Source organism: Lathamus discolor, chromosome 9 (assembly GCF_037157495.1).
Source record: "Lathamus discolor isolate bLatDis1 chromosome 9, bLatDis1.hap1, whole genome shotgun sequence".
Classification (NCBI taxonomy): Eukaryota; Metazoa; Chordata; class Aves; order Psittaciformes; family Psittacidae; genus Lathamus; species Lathamus discolor.
The window spans coordinates 17,452,725-17,478,039 of NC_088892.1; the positions used below are offsets into that span (position 1 = coordinate 17,452,725).

The following is a 25,315-nucleotide window of genomic DNA, read 5'->3' on the forward strand; positions in this document are numbered from 1 at the left end:
ACATTCATGGCCACTGTCTGGCTGAAGTTTTCTTGACAATACTTGTCTAGGGGCAGACCAGCAAAATCACTGTATTCTTAGTTCAGCATTTAAGCGTGCTGCTTCTCCAGCAGGCACTCACAGGGGGATTCTTCCCTGTTTGGAATCCTGTAATCGTGCAACGTATCAGTTCTACTAAAGCCAAGTGCTTTTTTTCCAGAGATGGAGTAAGTATCAAGCAAAAAAGACTGCAAGAATCAAAGCAGCTATGTTTGTATTTAGTCTCATATAATTTTATGCTTCACTACGAACAAAATTTGCTAAATTTCCTTGCTAAATTAGTCTAAGACCTCTAACTCAGTCCTGTTCTCCTAGCAAGTGCTTGACTGTTCTTCTGAGAGGACTTTTTTCCCTTAGGAAAACTGACTTTAAGAGACCTTTAGCTTTCCTTCTGAAACAGAACTTTTCAAGATTTAACTTGTCAAGTTTCCTGTTGGAAAAGTAATTCAAACACAATGACCAGGGGTCTGTTTTGGCTTTTGCCATTCAGAAGGAAACAAATACCCCAGTACTCGGCTGTTGTGCGGAAAAAATTCCCCTGGCCGATGGATTATGCTCAATGGCTTCTTTTTTCAGATCTAACGTATTCCATCTCCTAAGACAGGATAATGGCCAATATTTCTACAAATAAATCAAAGAAATTCAGTTCTAGAAAGAGGCATAGCTAGAAAACTATAGCTTTAAAGTTAAACTGAAAAAGTGAAAAACAGGAAGAATGATACAGTCAGTAGGAGACTTTCTATTGACATAAATGAGCTCAACTGGGAGTCTGGAGTAGCAATCACTCTAAAACTTAAATTAGCCACTTACGATTATTCCCTTGAAATTAAAATATTAAGAGCAGCTTCTCAATTCAGACGCAGTTGAGACAATTGCTTTATCAAATTATGTTTGAAATCATTAAATCCACCCCAGAGGAGAAACTTCCAGGTCTGCTTTCCTTGCATTTACATATTTACATTTTTCAATACTCTACAAAAGATTTTCATCTCTGTGATATATTCAAAACCCAGGTAATGGTATAATTGATGGACTGATAAAGTGATAAAGTCAGAGATTTGAAAATTCGGTAACAAAGTTAAAGAAAACCCCCATACTAAAAAGCTGTACAACTCATGTTACAAAGCAAATGATGCCAGCCTGCACCCTACGTATCCCTGTGTTCTGTGTGGTGCAAGGCCACATGGCTAAGGAACCTGACACAGCCCAATGTGTCAGACCAACAATACAAACATAAATTAAACTCTTCCAGATGATTTGACACATGAACAAGTAGCATCTCTGTACCATCTTCTTATTACAAATGGGAAATGCACTACCATCAATTTGCTCTAATGCTTTTAATTGTGAGCTTATTATTAATGCTATATTACTCCTTCAAAAGTGATTGAGTCCTTTAACTGCATAAGAACCATTTTCTGATTTGTCAGAATATCCATTGCCTCGAGTTAACTTTTCTCTCAAGTAGTCCTTGCCTCATAAGAGATTGGGTATGTTTTAAGAGGTGTCATCCAGTGTCCCAGTTTCAGTATTTCCACAGTTTATTCAAATACACACATTCTTTTCATCTTTCTTTTACACTAAGAACCATTCCAGCTAGTGCCAACAGGAATGTATTTTGCTCTGCTTTGACTTTTCCTGATTAAAGTAGTCCTTTCCTTTTCCCTGAGGAAGTAGTCACTGGAACTAAGTAGGATATTCATTTTGATGCAGGGTACAGGAGGGTATCATCATTTCTGCTTATAAAGCAGTATCTTCCACTGTGCTCAGTGTCAGGATGGGAATGCTACACTGCATCTCAGTTACTAAGCCTCCGCATGTAACATTCATGCGGCCATCTGCACTCAGAAAAGTTGTAATAATTAACTCCTCAGTATAGCTATAATTAATTACTGACAATTTAATGTCCCTACTTTTAACCTTAAACAACAGGCAGGAATTACAGTTATCATCTCTTTTTTAGCACTGCCAGGTGTGGCACACGTGTTTCCAATCAGGTCATCCCAACTACACCAGTCACTTACACTACCCCTTCACACTGCAGCTGCATCCTTCTCTGCAGAACAATGAAGCATTCCTCATTGGAAAATATTATGTCCGACTTAGACACTCAATATTTAGTAAAATGAGCTACTGAACACACCTTAGAAGTGGATCATCTCTGGCATTTTCCACCAAAAAATAAAAGATGTTTCTCTGCTTCTTAGCAAAGACAGAAGTGTGCTTCCTGATATTAAATAGCGGCCACTTCATTGGATGTTGATTTGTACCCTGTTCTAAGCTTTTCCTCTACAGCCACTTTGTGTTTTGAGCATGTCTATTAATTTAAAAGGTGTCTGCTGTTGTGGATAGCTGTTAAACAGTTCATAGGGATCTATTGCACTTTGTCCAGCAGCATAACTGCATTCTGCCTAATAAAATCCTCCCGCAGTAAGTAATGATTCTCTCTTCTTTCATGCCTTTCACTAAATTCACAGTTGTATAGTTACACACTTCACAGTGTACAGAAGAAAAAGTCTGTATAGTTTTTTTCATGTAAATTGCTTTTATATCACAAGGATTTCACATTTCGGACTATCTCCAAACTGAACAAGAGTTCTCTCTGCATATGTATTTGATGTATTTGTGCATATATGTTTAATTTACTGAAATAATTAAAAAAATCTAATCTACCGTACTGTATCGGCTAATTTAAAAGAAAATCTGGCCTAAATATTGGTTCTCCTGCTACAGGTGTGCAGCCCAATGCCCAAAGAAAACCTTAAATTGGTCCAGTTTTAATTGGTATCTGGAAGTGTCCTCACAGACAAATACTTTCATTGTGGAAGGTTGATGTAGGAGAGACACTCAATGTGAAAAGATTTTTCAGGTTGCTACAGGGGCCTTAGGAATTACTAAGAACAAACTTAATTACAAAAGTAATTTTGCTGGGTATCACAGAAGAAGCCAGACAATCCAAAAGCCACAGAAATACAGTCAACTCAAAGCAATCTCGCCTCACTTCTCGGATATGGGATGTCCGTATCTGCCACCACAAAGCATGTTTGTCTACACTTCCTGATACCAAACCCACAAAAACTATTTGTCCAAGAAACTCAGATTTATAATTAAGGTGTAATGAGTTTTCATCAGTCAAAATGTAGCTTTTTCATAAACTAATTCTCATTTTACTGCTTCTAAAACCAGCGCTGTGTGTCATAACATTTGAACTACCCTCAAAATAATGCAGTTCTCACTAAGTGGCAAATTTTTTCAGAAGCACAGATAATGACTGAGCATTTAAGAATTTACCTTGCCCCTTACAGATGGAAAACCTACTTAGTAACCAAAAATTACATTTGACTGAAAGCCTTTGCATAGTTTTGCAGGTTATGATCCATTAAAGAAAAATTAACTGAAATTACAAGTTTCACATTTTTATATATTTATATATATATATATATAAATGGCCAAATTATTTTATATGAGAAGTACTCGGTGAGTATCTCATGTCTCCATCTGAAAGTCACATTATTAAATTATAATTCCTATGTGTCTCACTAGATGGCATTTGCCCAACTTGCTGATGAAATTCTGGTTAGAATTTTATGCAGAATAGATACATGCAAAGGCTATTCTGCAGCTAAGGACTACTAGAAAAGTTCAGACATGGCTTTGAAATGCTCTAATTACTAGCCTATTCAATTTTACATTTAGGATAAATGGTTTCAAAGCAGACATGAAAACAACGATGTCCAAAACAAGGAAGAGCTCTTATTATTTAAATGCAGCTGGGGGAAAAAATTTATAGGATGTCTTGAAGAGCTGTAATTTGCTTATAATTTCCAAGCTGGTTTCTTGTCCTGATTGTCTATGTGTGTTTGAAGTACATTAAGTGGCTGAAATACAGAATGATTCAATGCTTCACAACTAACATTCTGTTTTATCTTTATCTTGGAAAATGCATTTGATCTGTTGAAAGCTTTGGTGAGATATAAAGGCTTATACTGATTTTTTTTTTTTAATATATTCCAGTTTTCAAATGGAAGGTGACGTAGAGACTTTCATTTCGTCAGATCTGGGTCTGGAACAAACCCTGTTATAACCCTGTTATTACGGATCTTCTGTGCTCAGAACCACTGAAGTAGCCTGGTTTTGCTTACCAAACAAGCCTGTTAAATATATTTTACATTTAATCTCCAGCAATAAACAACCACTTTTTTGAAACGAGTCTTCAATTGCTTTTTTCCAGCTATTTTTCTTTAAGTGTTTCTATTTCAATAAAATGATTGCCTGTGTCAGCTGGTAAGAGAGGCAGGCTGACTCGTGTGTTCAAAAAGACTATGCACAACATACAGCCCCCTCACCCCCGTGCAGTCTTTTAGCATTAGTTTATCTACATCAGCCTTATCAAGCAACAGTGAGCCCTAAGGTTTTCCACCAGACAAACTTGGCTATTCGACATGGAGTTTTTACATTAACCTTCACACAATGTGCATCAGCGCATGAAAGTTTCCCATGTGGTGAGCTGACAGCTACACATGCCAAAAATCTCTCCTTCTGTGCCATCTAACACCAGCAGAACTGCAGGACAGGGTTTTTATTTTCCTCAAGCCCAGCTTGAACCAGCTGCAGTGCAAGGACAATAACCAGACAGTGGTCATGCTGACAAAATCTGGCTTGAGAGCTATCTGACAATCCAGCACACTGCACGTTTGGTCACAGGCGGAAAGATTCTTCCGTCTCCAATGCTTCCATGTGACTGCTGCACAGCACATTGTATGGCATGCCTGGGCTCAAGCAATGGGATGGTATAAATCTTTTGAGGAGCTGTTACAGACTCCTCGGAGGGCATGTTGCTGAGATTTCTTTATTGAAGTCGCAAGTTTCCTTTTGCTTGCACATATTCCCTAACACTTCCTGAAGTTTGTCACCTTCAGGCTTTCAGTGAACTCTTATTAAAATGAATTTGGCATCTTGTGCCTTTGATTTAATTCTGTTTTTTCTCATGGGCATCTAGAATTAAACAGTGTGACATGCAAAATAAATAAAAAAGAACAGTTTCCTCTTTACAATCTACCCACTCCCCTGCTCCCAAACTCAAATGTGCAAGATCAGAACAGCTTTCCAGAACACCCTGCACCCTCAAAATTAAAACAAAATTCAGAAGCTGTTTCTAGGGTAAACCTGTTACTTTTCTTTAAGCAAACTTAACCTTCGTGTGTAGCAAACAGACAATATTGCTAGGGCTTCAAACCTTAAATCTCTGAAATGCAGCTTAACAGGAGCATTTTAGAGCTGTTAGCAAAAACTTCCAAAAGGGAATTAAAAAAACAAATTAAAATCAGATGAGCCTGAAGTTCTCACCTCTGATTACACCTTCACTTGCAAAGAAACAAATAGTTTATTAATACACATGAAGAAATTAATAGATTGTGAACTGCTCAAGTAAGGTTACACAGTACCCTGGACTGGAATTATTCAGTGAGACATTCAGATACAAACAGTATTTTGATTCTTTCCATATTCAACTCAGCATAAAATCCCTGTGAACATCCTGCCTGGCTAGATTCATGGACACACACACATCCACATCCCTGTGACAGCAGCACTCCTGAAACTTCAGCACATCCCTTTCTAAACATGCTTAAGGGTGATTGCACTTTATCTCTCCCACAGATTCACACACACTGTGCCTCTTCCTCCTAGCAGAAAGACTTTCCTCATACCCAGAAAACTCTATTCCATTCTTTTCAACAGGGAAACACTTCCAGCTGTCTCTCCTCTCTTGCCCGTTTCTTTTTGACAGTAATTCTTGCTCATTTTTAAACGAGGATATTTTCATTTGTACAGGACTCAGACAGCAGGCTCTTCCAGTATTTTGCACTTTCAAATGACAGCCTGTATTAATCCCTCACACTACTCAGCAGTCTAGGTTAGTTTCAGATAGAAACAATATTTTCCCTTCAAAGAGAAGTTATAAAATTTCCATGCTACTGCATTTCTAATTCATATATGTATACAAGGACATTAATTCTTACATTACACTTGCCATACCTATACATGCAAGCAGACCTAGTTCCAGCTTTTCCACAAGCATTTTCAGTTTCAAATTTTTAATGCACTTTAAATATATACATATAGGCAACAAAATGTATTCTTTGCCTTTGGATACCATTCCCAAGAACAGGATGGAACTGGGTTTATGTAATATTAATCCAAACATTTTAAAACTATTAAGAGTATTAAATGAATGAAGTAGGTTTCTTCCTGCAACAGGAAGTTTCACCATGTTGAACAGCGCTGTACAAGACTCTTGTAGAACGAAAACAGATTGAGGACCAGTACTCTACTATTGCAGTGTGTGCAACAAGAATGATGAATTCTAGCTCAGGTCAAAATACTCTTTTATTTTTGCTTTGTTTCCTTCCACATGATTTTTTTTAACCTCTTCTGCAAGATTATTTTTTTTGTATTCTTAGCTTCTTTTGGGGTGGGGAGGAGCTGACATTCTCCTGTCCACCTGGTATACCCCTCCTCACTTGCAGCTGCACAATGAGCTCACGAAGACTGAGAGAATTATCCAGTGGTCACAGCTAGGGAAAACGTAGCTCCATCAAGAAGGGTATTGAACCAATAAAACACTGTCCTCACAGCAGTAGCCTGCAAGGCTGAAGATTAAAGATTTGAAGTAATTCTACAGTGAAGGAACACCCTGCAACCTCAACACTCATACAAATCATACACTATTGATAAAACATGACTCCAAACAGAGCCAAGGTCTAAGGAACTGAACCAGAACACAGCCTCTAACAATATAAAACTAAGATAAACATAGTTTTTATATGGTTATTGTAATGTAAGGGAGATTAAACAGTGTACAGAAGTTCTCTCCTATATATGACAAGAGAGGAGGCCTGCTCTGTTCTGACCATTGTGGAAGCAGTACAGTAGCATAGGCTTTGTATGTTTTTTTTAAATCTACGAAATCAGATTATTTGCTTACATTTTAGGGGTGAAACAGAAGGGGCATCAAGTATTTCATGCACAATGCAACTATAAACAGCCTCAACTAATGTACTGTTATTCAACAATGTTAAATCTGTAGAAAATAATCCTGTATCACTTTATCCCTCAAATATTTACTTTTAGCAAACAGTAAAGTTGTTACTTTCCAGCGAAACAGCATGTCTGCATACAATAAACAGTGGCAATATGAATTGAAGCAGAAATTTTACTATCAAGCAATGAACTCGGGGACAGTTCAGTGTGATTAATGCATGGCGAAAATCAGGCAAGCGTGGCAACACAATATAAAGAAAAGATGGGGACCATAGGGTGTTAGAAGTGCCTGCACACCACTATGTGCCTTACAAAGAGATTTTACATTTCTGATATTAAATGAAGGAGGAAGGTAAAGATAAGGTACATGCTGCACATGCATTTTATCACACCTGATAGCTATGTGCAGTAGGTTATGAAGTCCTAAAGCTATTTGGGGTATCAAAGGTTAGACAACACTCACTAATCCTCAGTTATAAGGGTTCATTTGCACTTTCCACAGTCCCTTTGGAACCACTTGAAATCCAGCCCAGTCACTTCGCCATGTGCAACTGGAAAGGATTTTGGTTGTGATCCACAGATGGCTCTGTACCTTTTTCGGATATAAAAAATAAATAAATTACTCAAGTGAGAGAAAAATTCATAATCAAGCTTTTACGAGGATCTAGTCACACAAAATAGTTTGTGTGTGGTAGAAAACAGAGAACCAAAACCTAACTGGCTAATTGGATTCACGCTGTACCGCTTTCTGTTGAAAAAATCTACCCTTAGGCGCATCATCCACTGAAGCCTCTTTATTGTAAGAATCAGCTGGCAAGAGTGGACACCTCAATGTAGTTGTGAACGTTTAGTAACAGGAAACAAAGCATTTTTGATAGGTTGGGATTATTTTTAATTAGAGCCATATATAACAGATCACTGGGGATGTAAACACTGTCAAATCATCCTGTTTCTGGCTGGGACAGTTCTGCTTGATCAAACACCAGAATGGTAGGTCTGGACTCATCAGGATATTTAGGACAGCAAATTCTCTTAATCTTTGTTTTGGCATCTACTGCCAGCTAAATATTTACAGTTTTGGAGGACTCCAAGGAACAGCAATGTAATCTTGTTACTCTCTCAACAAACTATTTGTACATCCACAAAACACCCATTAATTATCACACAACTGCCAATCTGCTAATACCCCCAGCAGAGGTCAATTTTTCAATAGCAGTAGTACATTCAAACAGAGATGAAAATAAATAAACATTAAGCGCAATTAAGACAGTCTTGAACTAATTCTTTGAGCGGCTAATTAAACAGAGGAATTTAATGAAAAGTTAAACCAAAAAGCCACAGAAGATGCTTGTTTTTTCATCAGTAAGTAAAAGAAATACTCTCAGAAGGCCTTTCTTAATTCCTGTTGCTCTCAGTACTTCAAATCAGGTTTCTCACTTACCTGACACACAGAAGCTTCAACAGCACTCATGCTCAAAAATGCTCAAAAAAACTATGTATTCTGTAGTTTACACAAAATGAATGACACGTTTACATTCATGCTAGAGGATACACACAAAGAAAACTCACTTCCAGGAACTTTGGACACAAAGACTAAAAGCCAGTATCTCCCTGATGCCAAGAAAGACGATTCTAAGACAGATAACACATCAAAGCAAGATTAAATTGGCTTTTAATTTTAGCAGTGCAGCTACATAAGTTTCTTTTTGAAAGTTGTTATCGTGGGTAAAACATCTCCATATACATCCTCTGAACTCCTGTCTCCTTTAACGAGCCATAAGAACTAGCATTTCATATCAAAAACTGCTTTTCAAAATCGGGTGCACTCATGGATTTCAAAATGCTGTTCTATGTTCATGCTACGTCCTACACATCCTTTTCTAACTTGGACTCCCCATAAAATATAAAACCCACTTGTATTATTTTCTGGGCTTCTAGGTAATCTGGGAATCTAGGTAATGAAGAGAAAACCTTAAGAAAAGGCATAGAGAAAACGGATATCAGGAGATGTATTTATGCCCATTATGAATAGAGGTGCACATCAATTTTTTCCTGTGACTGAACTATGAGTGAAATCCAATTTGCCCAGGTTCTATTGTGTAAACCAGGTGAAAAGAAAATAAATTTGTTCTACCATAACTCAATCTTTCCATACTGGAGGAAAAATCAAATTCAGAGTCAACATAAAGATTCAAAAAGCCTATACAGAACTAACGTAAACGAAGCAGACAGAATGAAAATGAAACATTTTTTGTTGCCACATCTGTAATGACAGTTTTCAAAGCTCATCCTTTCCTGCAAAAAACAAAGAAGAAAGGTATTCTCCTTTGCATGCTACCTGTAGCTTGTTTTTTCTTAGTGTTTGCTGTGCCTTGCAAACCTAATGAATTAGTTTTATAAAGGCTAACTAGCTTTCTTCTATATTTCTACTTGAATGCAAACTATTGATTCTCAAACAAATGGGGAGATACTCTCCCATTATTGTTGTAAATGCAAATCCCTGGAATACTCCAAATACCTCTGTTCATGCAGACAGGCTAGAACTTTGTAACCACTTAGAGCAGAACTGCTCTAATGCCAGGGTTATGTCCAGACACCATCTATGCAAGACAGAAAACCCAGTTTACAGAATGGACTCGTCAGCTAGGCTCTGTGCTGCTTGAAAAAGCTACAAAAAGCTTCAGCTATATTGTGCACAGGGTCAAAAAAAAGTAAATCCCCTAGGCCAATATATTCAATATACATTATAAAAATAAATTAAGAGCTACATAATTCTTCTTTATTTAAACTGAGTGACTATGAGTAGATACGTAGTTCTTGCAACCCAATATTGACTGATCTGGAGGTAGTATAAGAAGAATCAGAATAATGGTAAAATAAGATATTTTGAAGAAAAACCAAAACACATTAACACTACCATGATTAGAGATCAAGTTCACAGCATCACTTTACAGCACTAGACACTCAAGAAATGTTGAATTATCACAGCAATCTCTGCTTTGGAAGATTTCTGTTTTACTACAACAGTCCAACTTCTTGTTAGTGTTACTGCCATGAAGTAATTTTCTTTTTTAATGTTGTAAATGTTACTTTACCATGACCATATATCTTCTAGAGATGTCAGAGATATGCAGAAGCGTAGAAAGAACACAGCAACTTCCTTGATGTAGTACACATTTATCTCTAAATAGAAACAACCAAGCCAAGCACTTTTGGAAAAAAAAAAAAAAAACTACCCACACCTATGTTCCAGGTTTTCCAGTATTTTAGACCATTACAATTTAAAGGGGAAATGATCAGTATTTATTGTGCTATAGTGGGGCTGGAACAAAATGTTCTTTACAGTCCCTTCCAACCCAAACCATTCTATGATTTGATAACTAATTTTCATAATCATTTCTTTGGATATTGCATGGAATTCCTGCGGATTCTATCCTTTCATATCCTGCTATGCTTGGATACAATCACAATATAAGCATTACTAAATTTTCATTAAGAAAAATCTATAAATCAAATAAGAGATGACTGGGGGCTTACCTAAACGTTTTGCTCTATGGTCCTTCTCTTTCGCTTTCGAAAAGAGAATCCATAAAATAATACCAAAAAATTTGTATCAAATGCTAATTTTAGTGGATTATGTTCTACGTCCTCAAGACTCACAGAAAAATGACAAGCAGCTGTGTTCCATGCTGTTTTTGGAGTTTCAGTGTATAAAAACTGTAGTCACATCATTATTTATAATAAGCTTTACAGTTTACATTTATGAAATGAAATTCCATTCACTGCAATCACTGATTTGCATGGTACCACTGCTAACATGGAACTTAGATTTCATGGGAATGACCATAAGCGAAAGTCTGGGAGTGTAAAGCACAGGGGAAAAAAACCCCAAACAAACAAAAAACCAAAAAAAAAACCTCAAGATACCAAAAATATGGATTGCAAGAGAAGATAAAGTTAAAAATAGAGCCTATCTTGACGGCAAAGCTAGTAACAGCCCTGGTGTTTAGTCAAGAAGGGAATTCTAAGTCATTCATTTCAGGTTCCTGTATTTAATATAATTTCCAACCCTGAAAAGCTCAAGCACCCTAAATGTGTAAAAGGACTCTGATGGCAATGGGGTTTATGTTTTACTGAAAGAGAAGAATCACTGTCTAGTTGACAGCCCTGCTGTATGCAAGGTTGGCAATATGCACTGTGCAAGTACCTTCCATTGGTACGGGCAGAACACAATCAAATGCCAAAATTGATCTGTTGTGATGCAAGATTCAGTTTTGCCCCAGCCGCGAACATTTTTCTTCTGCTACCAGGCCTCAGGAATAGAGGCGTATCAAGACTGTAGCTATACTAAACAATATAAATATCCTTCTGTAAGACCCTTAATTAAACCAGATGATCTTGAGGTCCTTTCCAACCCTAACTATTCTATTATTCTATGATTCTCAAGGTTTATGTACTAAGTTAATATTCAGTTAATTCTAATCTCTGCAGAATTTCTTACTAATATTCTCCTCTGTATTCTTTCATACTTTCATTTACAGTGGGGTGCAATCAGAACCTGTGGTTTATGAGTTTATATACATTTCTGTGATGAAGGCAAAATATAAAATTGCAGGCTGTAACATTAGTTCATATGCAGATTTCAGTTCTTTTCTGGCCATTTAATAGCTTGGAGGAATGCTGGTTGAAATTTCCATATTATTTCAGTGCCATGATAATTTGTTTTTCTAATTCTCTATTGACAGTATATTGACAAGACAGTCTGCTACAGCACCCATGATCATAAGTACACTATAATATAATGTGTAATTGGATCCACTGTACTTAGAACCAATAGCAATTTAGTCATGGATTTGAGTTTTAATTGCTTTCTTTGAGTAATTTTCATCATATTGACAATTTGAGCTCTCTCAGCCTACTCATGTTGTTCTGTAATATAATTTTACTCTTTATTGACATAAATACCATATAACCAATTTAGCCAGCCATTAGGTATATTTAAGCCTTATTTGAATTTAATGATCTAAACCATATGCAAAATCTTGAATCAGTAACTAAATAATAAACACAGCAGACAAAATACCTTGGTATGTTGACATTTCAAGTAGTTCTCATGTTTTTTAAAGCCATAAGCTATATTCATTGTCATATGAACTATGGCAGCATGGATTTCCATGATCAATTAACAGGGAAGACACAAGCCAATTTAATTAAAACTCATTTTAGCGCCTGCAACCTTTCAGTACAGGATATAGATTAGAGCTCCCCACCTCACCACAAAAACATGTCTTTCTTGGTTACTGTGGATGGAGACAGGATTCTGGGGACTAAATAAACTTTGGGTTTTCCCAGTACAGTTCTTATATTATTGCTCTCGGAGGAAGCCTCTAATAATAAATAATAAATATATTGATTATAGAAAGACTATAAGAGGGGGAAAAAGAAAGATAAATTCTGGGACATTTTGCAATTACCATAGGTATCATCTCTTCCTTAATGACTCAGGAGCTAGCTTTTGTCCCTAGGAAGTTCTCAGTCCCTGCTAACTGTAGGAAGAACCAAATGTCCTGGCTGAAGAGTAGTCTTTGTGACTACTATTACGTTTCACTCTCTGGAGAAGATGGGTCAAGATTTTGATTGCTGATACTTGAGGTATCTAAAGGTATCTCTGAGGTCACAAGCTACATCTGCTGTAATCCAGACTCTGCTGGGGACTTCACTTTCTCAGTCTGCATAGAAATACAAGCATACTTGGTAGGAAGTGGATGGACAACACATATGGGGAAATACACAGAAGAAACTGTATCAGTCAGAAAGGTTATAATGCCCTTATTTATGGATTAAAAAGGGGAAAATAGTAATTATTCTGAAGCTGAAGTATTTGAGTACCTCTAATAACAACAAAGTAGCTAATCTGAGAACAGAACCTGTTCACAAACCTCCTCAAAATTAGGGGACTTTCAGATCCAGGTTTTGTTTGGGATATAGGTCTATTTATTATGAAGCAATAATTCAACTTTCTAAACAAAGAGCCCATAACATTCATTGCTGCTCCAAAAACAAAACACTGGCTAAACCAATCAATTCATCCTGGAAATGGAAAGCATCAAGCTAAAACAAGAAAGCACAAGACTATCTGCACTCTGAAGTCATGAGAGGGCAGTAGTCAGTGGCTGCAGGATCAAACTGAGGAGAAATAGCTGGGGTTTAGGGGGTTTGTTTTTATTTTAATGTACCAAAGAACCACAGCAAAGCTGGAAGGACTTGTAAAAGATAACAGAGCTCAACTAGGCAGTATCACTGATATCCAAAGCATTCTGCCAAGGGCCCCACTTGTTCAGAGAGGCCTTGGCTGGCAAAACCAGAAAGCACACCAGTGAACAAAGCAGAACCATTTTGCCCCTCTGATCTTTAGCTCTAGATCATTTTGATAGCTCTTTGGGATATCCACCATTTCTTTTTAAATCTCATCACCCACTTGTATGGTTTTTGCCCTTAGCCATTCAGGTTATGCCAGTTTACGACACAGGGGAATCTGGTTTCTATAGTTTGGTTCTTTTAGTTCTTATGTCAACCTGAGATTCCAAAGATCACCATTAGTATGTCTTCCTGGTGTTGCAACAAACATGACCTGTAGCAAAGTAACTCCATTGCTTTCTATTTCCTATGAAGTCTGCTAAGATACTGCATTTTAATACATTCTTCAAACATATTTCTAGAGGGCACAAAGAGATATATCTGGCAGGAATCTCAACACTTTATTCCATGGACATAGTAAGCATTAGATTTGCACACAGCTGCCATCAGAGGAAAAAACAACACATTCCTTTAAATCTTACTTTTACAAACTGACTGCCTGAGAAAACCTGCGGTTAGCATGTGGTTAACCATATCTGTTTCTGGAGTTTTTCTGCTTTATTTTTCTGGGATATTGTTCAGGAGAAGCTGTTCTTCGCTTTCTATGGGTGGCACACAGAATGAAACATCAGGAATTCATAGCTGATATCATTCAGCACATGAATATAATGAGACTGGAAAATAAGACTTAAGACAAATGTGTTGTGGTAGTTGAATTTATAAAGAGAAGTGTTTTTTCTGTATCTGTGTGACACCGCAATGGAGGGAGTGAGCAGGCAGGCATAAGTAGGCAATACTTCCGCAAGTAATGTAGGTTCAAGTACCATTACATTTTCTAAAAGATATTTTCTCAGGAAAAAAAATCCCAAGGAGGCTGATGGGAGTCATTCTTCTAGCCCCAAATACAGCCTAGCTGCTACTTTAATAAGTGCTTTATAAAGACATAAACATTTACAGAAATGATATCAATATATTTATGAATCAAATTTTACCAAATTCTACCCCTCTGTACTTCATAAACATAGAAAAAAACCTTGCCTTAAGAACTAATTTAAAAGACTTCATTTTTAATTACAGTTACAGAGTACATGGGATATTCTGAAATACTCAGATTTTTAGTTTTTTAAAGACCTCTCTGGCTAGCGGCTGCAGTTATTAAATGAACAACTGTGATCATTACAATTCATGCAAAATAAAGTGCAGCTCTACAGCTTCCTTTTTTCTTAAAAAAACCAAAGCAATGGGAGTTTTATAATTGTCTATTCTATATCTATATCTAAATAGATCTCCATTTTTATGGGTTCAGTTTTTAACCTCTTTCTATTTAAGGGAAAATAACATTTTTTCTTTGAAATAAAACTCTTGTGTTTCAATTTCTGAGACAACGTGGTCATCTATTAAGAGATTAGGAATACCTCGTACCTAATTAGCCTCTATCCATCAAAAGACAGTTACTTAAACTATGGTATATAAACACATCGGAATAGCTAGTGCAGTGCAATATGGCCACCAGCTTTCAGTTGTAATACAGCTATCTACCACGCCAGAAACTTGATTTGAAAGTAGATTTCCATTAGTCTGCAGAGTATCCTTCATTTCCTATCTTTCACCATGTCAGATTCATGCTTTCCAAGAAGATATGAGTACAGAAACCTTTAATAAGGAAGCCAAAAATACACAAGAAAATTGTTATTTTACTTATCCACTTCCTCTCAACTCTTTCCATCTCTCTGGCTCTATTAGCAAGTTCTTTTACCATGGTCATCATAACATTAATGTATGCACATGAACCCCCTCCACAAGTATACCTGCTAAACATTCACTGAAATATGACAGTATTACTGGATTTGATGCATGCACTAAACACACCAGTAGTTTAAACCTAAGTTGAAAACATGGACAAAAACCCCTCAAAACAGTCCAATCAATGTAACTTCCAAATGTATTCCTTTCTTCTCCTTAAAATGCATCAAAATACAAAACTTTCCTTGTCTTTTAACTAGCTCTGACACATCCCCTGTCAGCATACCCTTCTTGCGATGAAACAATCTTCTCCTTTTTCCAGCCATGTAAAAGTCTTTGCAGCATTATCTAATCAAGATAAACAAACACCTGCCATGAGTTAGCACCCATCAGATAACAAACTTGCAATGATGCTGCTACAATCAATTCTCATCAAATCTTGCTCTAAGGTGATTTCCAGATGCTGCCACATATCATCATAGAGTGCAATCATGCCGACTTTGAAAACTTGTTTTAAACTGCCGGTCACTAACCATTATGTTCTGATGTTATTAAACACTCATTTTCTGTTATCCTCTACTCACAATATAATTACTTTCTTTCTCAGCTTGGTACAGTTCTCTATACACCAAAGAAATATTCTCTAAAATATTTTTTTGCGTAATGTTCTGTAAGAAAAAACTTCTATAGAGAAAAGAATAAATCCCAGATTTTTTTCAGATGGACCTTAATATCCCAATACTTCAAGTTTTTGCAGTTCTTTGTGCTTTCACAGATCTTTTATGAGTTGCCTTACAATCAGGCAAAGTCAAGCAGACCAACAGTGCTGAGTTTCACCCAGTATGCTGAGCACTGCTGGGTGACTACCAAGCAGCCCTCGTGCCCAGGGAGCCATCTGCCCCAGCAATATTCCCCACCAGCATCACCCTGATTTTCCATTGTGGTTCCCTCAGTGTCTTACATGTTTCTTCCACCTACATGAGAGAACCTATCTGACTTTATGGATACTGCAGGGTCCCATGCATGAAGAGCTGCCACAACCCCCTTCTCAGAAATGAGTAATCAAATGGGCCTATGGTAACACCACTTAAATATTCCTGCTGAGGTACTTCTCTTCCAGGCCACTTACTGTGTAGGACACTAAATATTAGACATCTTCAAAGAGAAATGCAAACTCAAAAGATGATTTAACTACAGTCAGATGATTTGGAGTCATTTAGTATAGAATTAGAGAAGAGACAGCTGTTCATACTAGATACCAGGGTGAAATACTTGTTTCATTACACTACTTTCCCAATACTGATGAACAATACCCCTGCCATCCTAAAGGTCCATCAGCAGGAATATAATTTGCATATGATTTATACCTAAATTGAAAAGCACAGGATGTACTGAAACTCCAGCTCATACACAATTTTCTTATTCATTATAAGGGAACAAAACCTGTACTGTACAATTTAGAAAATATCCTTATTTCAGTGACAGAGGTTTGATTAGGAGATACAGCTGAAACAAAAACACATTGGTCCAACTTCTGGTCTCCAATGCAACATAGTTTTATCTCTGTGAAAAGGAAAGCTTCTTTAGAACAACATACTGCCACTATTAATTGTGGGAAAAGGCTATACTCCTTTTAGGCTGGGCAGCAACTCTGGACATAAAGAGAAACCTGACTTTTCTGACCAGGTAGACTATTCAAAAACAGTTACAAGGAGAGAGTTCTAAAGTACAAGTAGCTTCATTGAGCAGCACAGCACTTTCGCTAACAAGAGGCATACTAACCTCAGCTATGTCAGCATGCAAGTTTTAACTATTTTACTTAGATGACCCTTTAAAAACAACACCCTTTATTAACAAAACACCATTGGTATTTAATCATGTCTACAGTAGTAAAGTAAGAAAGAACTCACTTTTAGAGTAGAGAACATCCATGGCTATTGAGAAAGAATCATGTAATCATACCTGTGTAACAAAATAACTTGTAAATATAACATAGGTTGCTCTCATCAATACATAGTTGTTGATGGTGTAAAGCAGACACATACACCAAGCATGGATCTCTTCCTCTGCTGCTTTAACCCACCAAAACAGAAATTGTTTGAAGACTTCTCACCTGTGCTTCCTAATTGAGCATAGTGAATAAGCTTTTATTCTTAAAAGGAAGCACACATTTTACCACCTGACCGGAGGGAAATTGCTAAACAGAATGCAAACACACATGACTGACATTTAAGATTGTGTTACAAAGGCTGTTTAAAAGACCGCGTGGAAGATGACAGGTGAGTATTATTCAGGACTTTAAACACTTAGAATTAAGAAAAAAAGAAGACCCCTAGAGCAGACAGGAAAGCCAGTGAAGCCTAATTAAACCCATTAATCACAGGTAGCCTGTCCCTGTGGAGGTCAATGTTAGGTTTGCATTAATTTCAATAGCAATCCATGGGACCAGGTTACCTTTACCATTTTGTAGTTCAGGACCTTACTCAAAAAATTTCCCTAACTATGTGAATTAAATAATGGCTCTGAATCACTCAGTTATTCCTTATATACTACACAGATGAATTAACAGGAATCGGATAGTTTACTTAACTTGTTAAGAAGATAATGACACCTAACGAAACCTAAGTGGCCTTCACATTCTGACTACAGCCCTTTTACACTGACAGAACCCTAAGACACACTAAATAAGCAAATACTGTTTCACAATTCCCCAGTTTAATATGTTAATTTCTAACACAGGATAATTTAAACTGGGATACCTCAATAAAAAGGAAACTAAAATTTTTTAAAAAAAGCTTATCAAAATTATAAGCTCCCATTCATGATTACTCACAAAAATCTCTGGTTTGTGAGGAATTCCCCTTGTGTTCTCAAAGACGTGGACCAGATCTGTCAATAAAACTGAAATCAAGACAGAAATCTTCAGCTTCTCTTCAGTCACTGAAAATATTCATTCTGAAAAAGTCCCATTAAGACGTTGTGTCTTGACTGACTAAACCACAAATAAAAGCTCTGGACCAGAATGGTTACCTTGGTCCTTGGCAGCAGGGTACAATAACAAGACCAAAGCCATGAACTCTGTACTCTCTACAATAAACGTAATCTTTTCCCATTTGAATTAATGGAAATTTTACGGTCACATACGGGGAAAAACTGCAATCCTGAGCAGCTAATTAGAAAGACAACATCATTACCTGAACTGTAGCATCAACAGTAATCTGCATCCAAAAAGACAATGAAAAGTAAGTAACTGCTTAGCCCATATTATGGTCTAAGGAATGAAAATCTCTGCATATGTGATTTATCATTTAAAATCAGAATGACTTTGTAGATAAGAATCAGGCTTTCTGAGTTTGCTGCTGCACAGGCGTCATAATCTGAATGTTCCAGCAGTCTTTAGGAGAGGACAGAGTCAGCAGGTCTCCAGCCTCATCCAATATACATTCTGGCAGGCGAAAATCAATACACGAAGATTTGTCTGCCAGCTTCTTTATCCTCATTCCCGTTTGCTGCTGGCTCTGGCCACACTCTGTGAAGTCTAGAGCACCTGCTATTCTGAAAAATTTGTACTCCTCCGGTTTACAAATTACTTAAACCACCCCAGTAAAACGAAGGGAAGTTCTCCTTCCTGGCCATCCCAGAACCAGGCTCTCATCTGCAAGTAGCACCTTGGCAAAAGCACTTGGAGTGGTTTTACAGCTACATCTGCTCCATCTGTTCTTACTATGCTGACAGTGCCCGCAGCCAAAAAGACTGTGGTTCAGTGTCCAGCTTGTAGTGCAACTATATGATCAGTCTGGCCAGGCTTCTAATAGGTAAATTCGGGAAGTTTTACATTGCAATGTTTCTATAACGATTTATCATGTCCTTGTCTCCCCCAAGAAAATATACACATGCATACTTATGTACACGTATGTATAGACAGATAGAAATGTGTCTTTATGTTTTCACCCCCACAGATTTATAAGAAGCCTACGGAAATGACCTGACACTAAGTTTACTGATGCTACGATTCAGGATGTCACTTGAGATGACAACATCTTTTTTCACAACATTAATAAATAAATAAATAGAATTCTGTTAGTGCACATTTGCTTACGACTTATTATTAATTTTGATAACTTATTATTAATAACAACTGGACGGTGCCTTACGGGCACCAGCCAATACAAAGGGTGCCCCGATAACATTGTCTCATGGGAAGCTGGAGAATTTTTTCCTCAGTCTTTCTCACAGAGACAAAAAATTCTGCATCGCCTTTAAGAGTTATTTCTTTATTCTCCACCTCTACCATAGGCTAAAGGAAAGAATTAAATGACCAGTTCTTGTTCTCCCAGGATTTTGGGGTTTGTAACTATGTCTAACCATGAGACTACGTTAGCCATTGCTCGAAACTTCTTACTGTGCACAAAACCAAAGGTCAGACATAAACCTGATCTGAAATCACCCTCTTTTACACCATTATTTTCAAGATGCTCCCTATGGTTTCCACTTTCTGTAACCTTATTAGTACTGCCTTTTCATCTGAGTATATTCTCTTTATTTCCACTGGCAATGTCAATCTAGCCTGAAATAATCCTAATTACTCTACAACATGCAGCCTCCAGCTCTAGGGGAATTAGGCATATGGAAACAAGGAGTCTGTAAGGCATTCCAAGTCGCAACTATTTTTACCTCTGGAGAGTTTTTGAAAGTGAAGTATTGCAAACTGATGGCATTTCAATATGTTCGTGGCTATGCTCAATTCTAACCAGATTTAGCAAATGCTCTTTCAGTTAGGAAACTCAGCTGAAAATCTCTCTAGCATTCTTTCAGACAGTTGAATAATTCCATAATTCCTCTGTGTAATTCAGGTAACAAACCAAAAGGTTGCAGCAGCATGAAACTGTTAAGCTTATAATCATGGCATATACAAATAACAGTATTACATTAGACATGTTGCATTTCTGTCACTAGATTTCCTAGACATAAACTGACAATAAATTATATTTCTATTATTTTTGGGGGGTGCTTTTGCAGTTTGTCTTTTCTAAAACCTAATTAAGCTTATGCATCATCCACCACTCAAAACTGTTTTATCTACCCTGGAGTTAGTCTGATTTGTTCCATATCTAGGGTGAGTATTTTTCTCCTTATATTTCTCCTGGGAACCTTTAAGCAAGAAAGACACCATTTCTGTTATGACTGCCTCACCACGCTACTAACACCAAATACCGCTGGTTCTTGCTACATATTCTGAAAAATTGAAAAATAATAATAAAACCCTATTACTACTGGAGAAAATATAGGGGGTTTTCCAACTAATGTATCAGTTCTGACACTTCTGCTAGTTGTAAACAAGTTCAAATCATTTATATCAAATCTGAGGCAAATTAAATCAAGATCTGAAAAAAAGCAAAGTGTGCTTCGTTATTAAAAAACCCAAACAGCAAGTATTTGTGTCAGGTACTCCTTCATGAATTATAACTCCTCCAGGCTCTGTTTGTAACATTTTAGAAAACACATCTGAAAACAAAGAGTAGTTTGCTTTGGATTAGCAATTCACTGGCTTGAGTTTGTTCTGTATGGGTTTTTTAAGCAGAAATCCTCCATCTGTGTGTTATTCGGGTTAAGAGAACGTATTTGTGCACTTTACTTCCTATTTCATGCATTTGATAATGTTGCAGCTTTACTGCTTAGAATTTCCATGATACAGAAGACAGAAACCAGAGATACAAAGAGGTGGTTTGCTGAGAGTAAAGAGGGAAGCCGGGAGGAAAAAACATTATTTGAGAGTTTTTTAGAAGCACTGTTAGGAAACAGTTTGATTCTTTTTTTCAAAAAGCTTCTCTAGAAGGCATCCTGGAGAATGGAGTCACGATAACTACCCTGTCCTTATGAACTCCATAAATTCCAGCCCCCTGGAATGAATAAAAATACAAATGATCTCAGACACTCAAACAGACAGATCACCTGGGGTTGTTTCTCTCTGCAGTGTTATTTGGCAGGCAGCTGGGCAGTTCCCTTCCCCGCAGCTTCCTACATCTGCAGGTCTCCTGCCCTTGTTCTCTGTTGGCTGCCAGGTCAGCTCTCATTCCCTCTCAGATGACAGGCTCATTCTCCCTCTCATCTCCTTCTGCCAAGCTCACTCTGCCTGTCACAGAGCTGGAGGACCATTTCTTTCAAGTCCTGTGCCCCACTTACAGGGTCTCCTTTCCTCTCATCTGTGGTGTTTGTCCTCCTTTCTGTTTGCATGTTTCCAGTCCCCAGTGTTCTAACAAGGAAACTGGCACATGTAAAGCAGTGATGCTAATGCATGAGCCAGGAACACACTTTCCCTTGTTTTGCAGATAGTAACCCCATGCCTCAGCTCCTCAGGTGACACACCTGAGGTTACCGAATGCGAGCGCACCAAGGAATCAAACTCAGCTTCCTCCGGTCCTAGAATGCACATTTGGCTGTTTGGGACATCCTTGGCATCTTTATAGTTTCCTAGGAAGCCATTTAGCACTGCCACTTTTACCTTCTCTACTAACTCTGCCACCCACTGTTGGATTAGGTCATATCCTAAAAGTTTCACATCAGTAGCAGCACAGACTGCATTTCTAAGAGCACTGCACAGCCTACAAATCCATCAGCTGGATGAAGGGGAATGTAGAGTGGATGTGGACAGGAGAATGAGGAGTGGAATGGTGGGTTTTGATCAGATGACTGATTAAAATAGTTTGCTAAAACATTTCTATAAGAAAACCAGGCAAAACAACTCCAAAAAGATTAAATCATTTCATCTTCACACAAGAAAGTGCTGTGATTTTTTTTACTCAAACCGTGTTATATTTATTATTTCCAAATGCAATGTTGTGCTCCCCAATCATTTCTAATGCTGTGGAATGCACAAGAGATTTCAACTGCTTTGATGCTTATAGAAACTTTTTTCTTTTTTTTTTTTTTCCTCACAAAAACAGGCTCTGACAGCAATTGCTGTTTTTTAAAAACTGCCCTGAATTGGTTTCAATAGCTGTCTAAGCACTGCTCGTTTTTTATAGACCAATGAAAATCCTCTGCTAGGAAAAGACAGGCCAAATTCCTTCTAATGCATTTTAAACTCCAGTCACATAGCCCTGCTGGACCTCGGTTAAAGTAAAAGAAAGGGTCGAAGAGATTTCACAGTTACCCAGCACTAACTCGCAGTTTGTTTGCCTTGGGTAGGATACAGCTAATGCCTCAGAAGGTATGCGATTGCAGTGCTTTAATTTATTCTATGTTTTGCCATGCTGTTAAGAGCACCCTGGATCACTGAAACAAAATGCATGTCAGGAATGACCACGGGCCACATAATTTCAAAGACTGGGAATGATTTTGGTAACACTTGCTGTGGCCAGACATTATTAGTTCTTCTGATGTTCATTGTAATGATGCAATAATGAAGAACTAATGCGTTATTAATGAGGTGGTAATGCTGTATATACTTCACAGAAATTCCATTATAACTGGCCAATCAATGTACCATTGTTTTAAACTGTTAATTTGTTTTTAACATATGTTATCAAATGTAGTTTTAAGTAAGGCTGAGGTCAGCTATTTTCCAATGACCTTCTAGGCTCTTTTGAAAAGCTTTGCCAACTTATTCGATTACAAAGTCAAAAGGCAGAGTGGTTTCAAAACAATTATAAAAGCTGCCAATAAATTTCATTCAACTCTTCTTACTTACGAGCAAGGTCAGCAATAAGAGGAAAAGAGTACTTTTGAAGACCAGTATGCCAGGTTTTAATGTAAGGGGTGTGTCTCAAAACCACAAGAACAAGCTTCAGATTAATGTCGGCACCTTGAGCCTTCCTCAAAAGGCTTGATATTTGAAGCAATTGTGCTCTTAACTGAAACACATGTCTTCAAAACAGTCTAAAATTGGGCACCCAAATTTAGTGACATTTCAATAACCATATTATTATTACTATTATTGTTACTATAATTATCATCACTACTGCTGTGGGATTTTCCTGTTAATTTTAACTAACCACTCAACTCTTCATATTAGGAAATCAGAAAAGCAGAATGTAAAGAATCACAAGATGAATATTAAGAAAATTCATGGCATTTCCTCTCCTTGAAGCATCAAAGCTTAAAAGAATGTGTTTAAAAAAGCCTCTGGCTTAGTGAATTAATTTAATATGGGGTGAGGGGAGCATTTTATGTTAAGGATGTAATTTCCTACATACTAGCTTCGATATCAGTCTTTTTTAGATGGCTGTCTTGCTAAGTGCAGGTTGTAATTGCCTGAATCCCGCTTCTCAGATGTAGTGCAACAACACTCACCGCACTCAAAAAACTCATTAAATGTACGAGCTTATGTCTGGTATGATAACTGTTGTCCACTATCCTATTGCATTTATGCTGCAAAGTACTACATTGACTCACTTCTTGTGCCGCTCTATGCCCTTGTTTTTAACTGTGGCTGAAAGATGTAGTTACCATTTCTCTGCTAAACCCACTTCCTCTTCTCATGCCTTTAGACAGGGGACAGATTGATTCAGAGCACTAGGGCTGACCTCAGATGCTGTTACACAGCCATTCTATCCTTTCAGGGGAATTATATCAGTTAGGGAAAATTTTTCAAGGATTTAAGTCAATGAGCCCGGACACACTAACACAGCCAGATGTACTTTAAGACAATTTGGTTTCCATGAAAAGACAAGCTTCTGTGTCCATTCTGAGCAGAGAACAAAAATATTTCCCAAAAGTGGGTTTTCAGAGATTTTGTCTTCCACTTCATTCTCTTTCTGAATTACTTAGATGCTTTCAAAATGTTATTCTCATCTTATGATAAATTCTCCAGGACTCTTCCATAGCAAATGTCACAGTGCCAAAATGGTCTACCTCCGTTAACGCTTAACAGCTTCACCAGGTACAGTAGTGTCATTCTGAAGGCAGACTTCAGCTCAATGTCTGCCAAGTGTCACACGAAAACTAATCATGACTAATATTCAGACAGGTATTTTGAGATTTAAAATACTAAGAAAAGAATACTAAGAGGCCATTAAACTGTTCCTAAACTATTCAGAAGTCGAAGACTGGTACTCTTTCAAGGGAAGCAAGAGGAAGGATTCAGTGTTCAATTTAATTTTTCAGGTTTTGTAATACCTGAATGAAGGTCTTTTAGCTTTGTTTTATCTCCGCTGAAGTAATAAATTTTAAAAACAACAAGTTTAAACTGCTTGAACACTTCAGGGGGAGCTCCTTCTACTAACTTTCATGAGAGATACTTCTTTTTTAATAGTATAGTGATCTGAAGTGTCTGTCAAAAGAAAATGAGTTTTTTAAGTTAGATTTTCTAACAAATCTCACAAATATTCTACATTACACTATGCTGCTTAAGAAACCGACTTCTAGTCTTTCCTATAAAGCTGTTACCTTAGCTGTAGGATCTTACCGCTATACTAAAATCCTTCCTTATTACCCTATACTAAGTCTGCCCAAATAATACTTTGAAATTTCATGTCCAAAACCCATAAATCTTTCACTGATTGTAATTAGTGGCATAAATTTAACTTCTAAACCTCACAAAAAATTCCACTGACACATTTCTGTTACCCACTTCAGTATGTAAAGTCAGTCCAGCAAAAGAAAAAAGTGAATTTTTACACTCACATCTTCAGTGTAAAATGAGCTGATTTACTTGTTTCTTATATTCCCAAGAAATATTTGCATATTACATAGGTAGAAAAACCATTTCAAAGGAAATTACTAAGCATGGCAAAAACTTCTCTAGTGATGATTTATTATTCTGACATGCATCTGCGGGAAAAATGCCATGTATATAAAACATAACATATGCAGTGCCTTAAAATTACTTGGCTTAAAAATGGTGCAAGTGAAAAATAATTTTGCTTGAGAACATGCAAGCATTGACTTCAGTCCTCAGGCAATGCACTTCCCTCTGTATTTGTCACAATTCAATTTACATCCACCACTACCACAATACCAGCACAGCCTCTTGTGCCAGCTGGCAATACATCATAACCATAACTACTGTGAGAGACCCCAGCCTGCCTTAACCACCACTGCAGAGCATTGCCCGGCAGGATGACTTGGTTCCCAGGGAGAGGATAAGCACAGATGTGGATTAAGGGGCATTACAACTGTCCCTCATCCACTCCCA

The 25,315-nt window shown here is 37.3% G+C and overlaps 2 long non-coding RNA genes across 3 annotated transcripts in view; one reads left to right on the forward strand and one right to left on the reverse strand.

Moving 5' to 3' along the window:
- Positions 1–4,245, forward strand: part of LOC136019556 (uncharacterized) — a 32,580-nt gene extending 28,335 nt beyond the window's left edge. The window contains exon 3 of the long non-coding RNA XR_010614947.1: positions 4,054–4,245. This is a non-coding gene — a long non-coding RNA (uncharacterized LOC136019556). The remainder of the gene's footprint in view (positions 1–4,053) is intronic.
- LOC136019557 (uncharacterized) overlaps positions 1–17,289 on the reverse strand; it is a 63,863-nt gene extending 46,574 nt beyond the window's left edge. For both annotated transcript variants that reach the window (XR_010614949.1, XR_010614948.1), the window contains exons 1-2: positions 17,226–17,289; positions 17,091–17,142 (exon numbers count right to left, since the gene is read on the reverse strand). This is a non-coding gene — a long non-coding RNA (uncharacterized LOC136019557). The remainder of the gene's footprint in view (positions 1–17,090; positions 17,143–17,225) is intronic.
- Between the last annotated feature and the right edge of the window lie 8,026 nt (positions 17,290–25,315).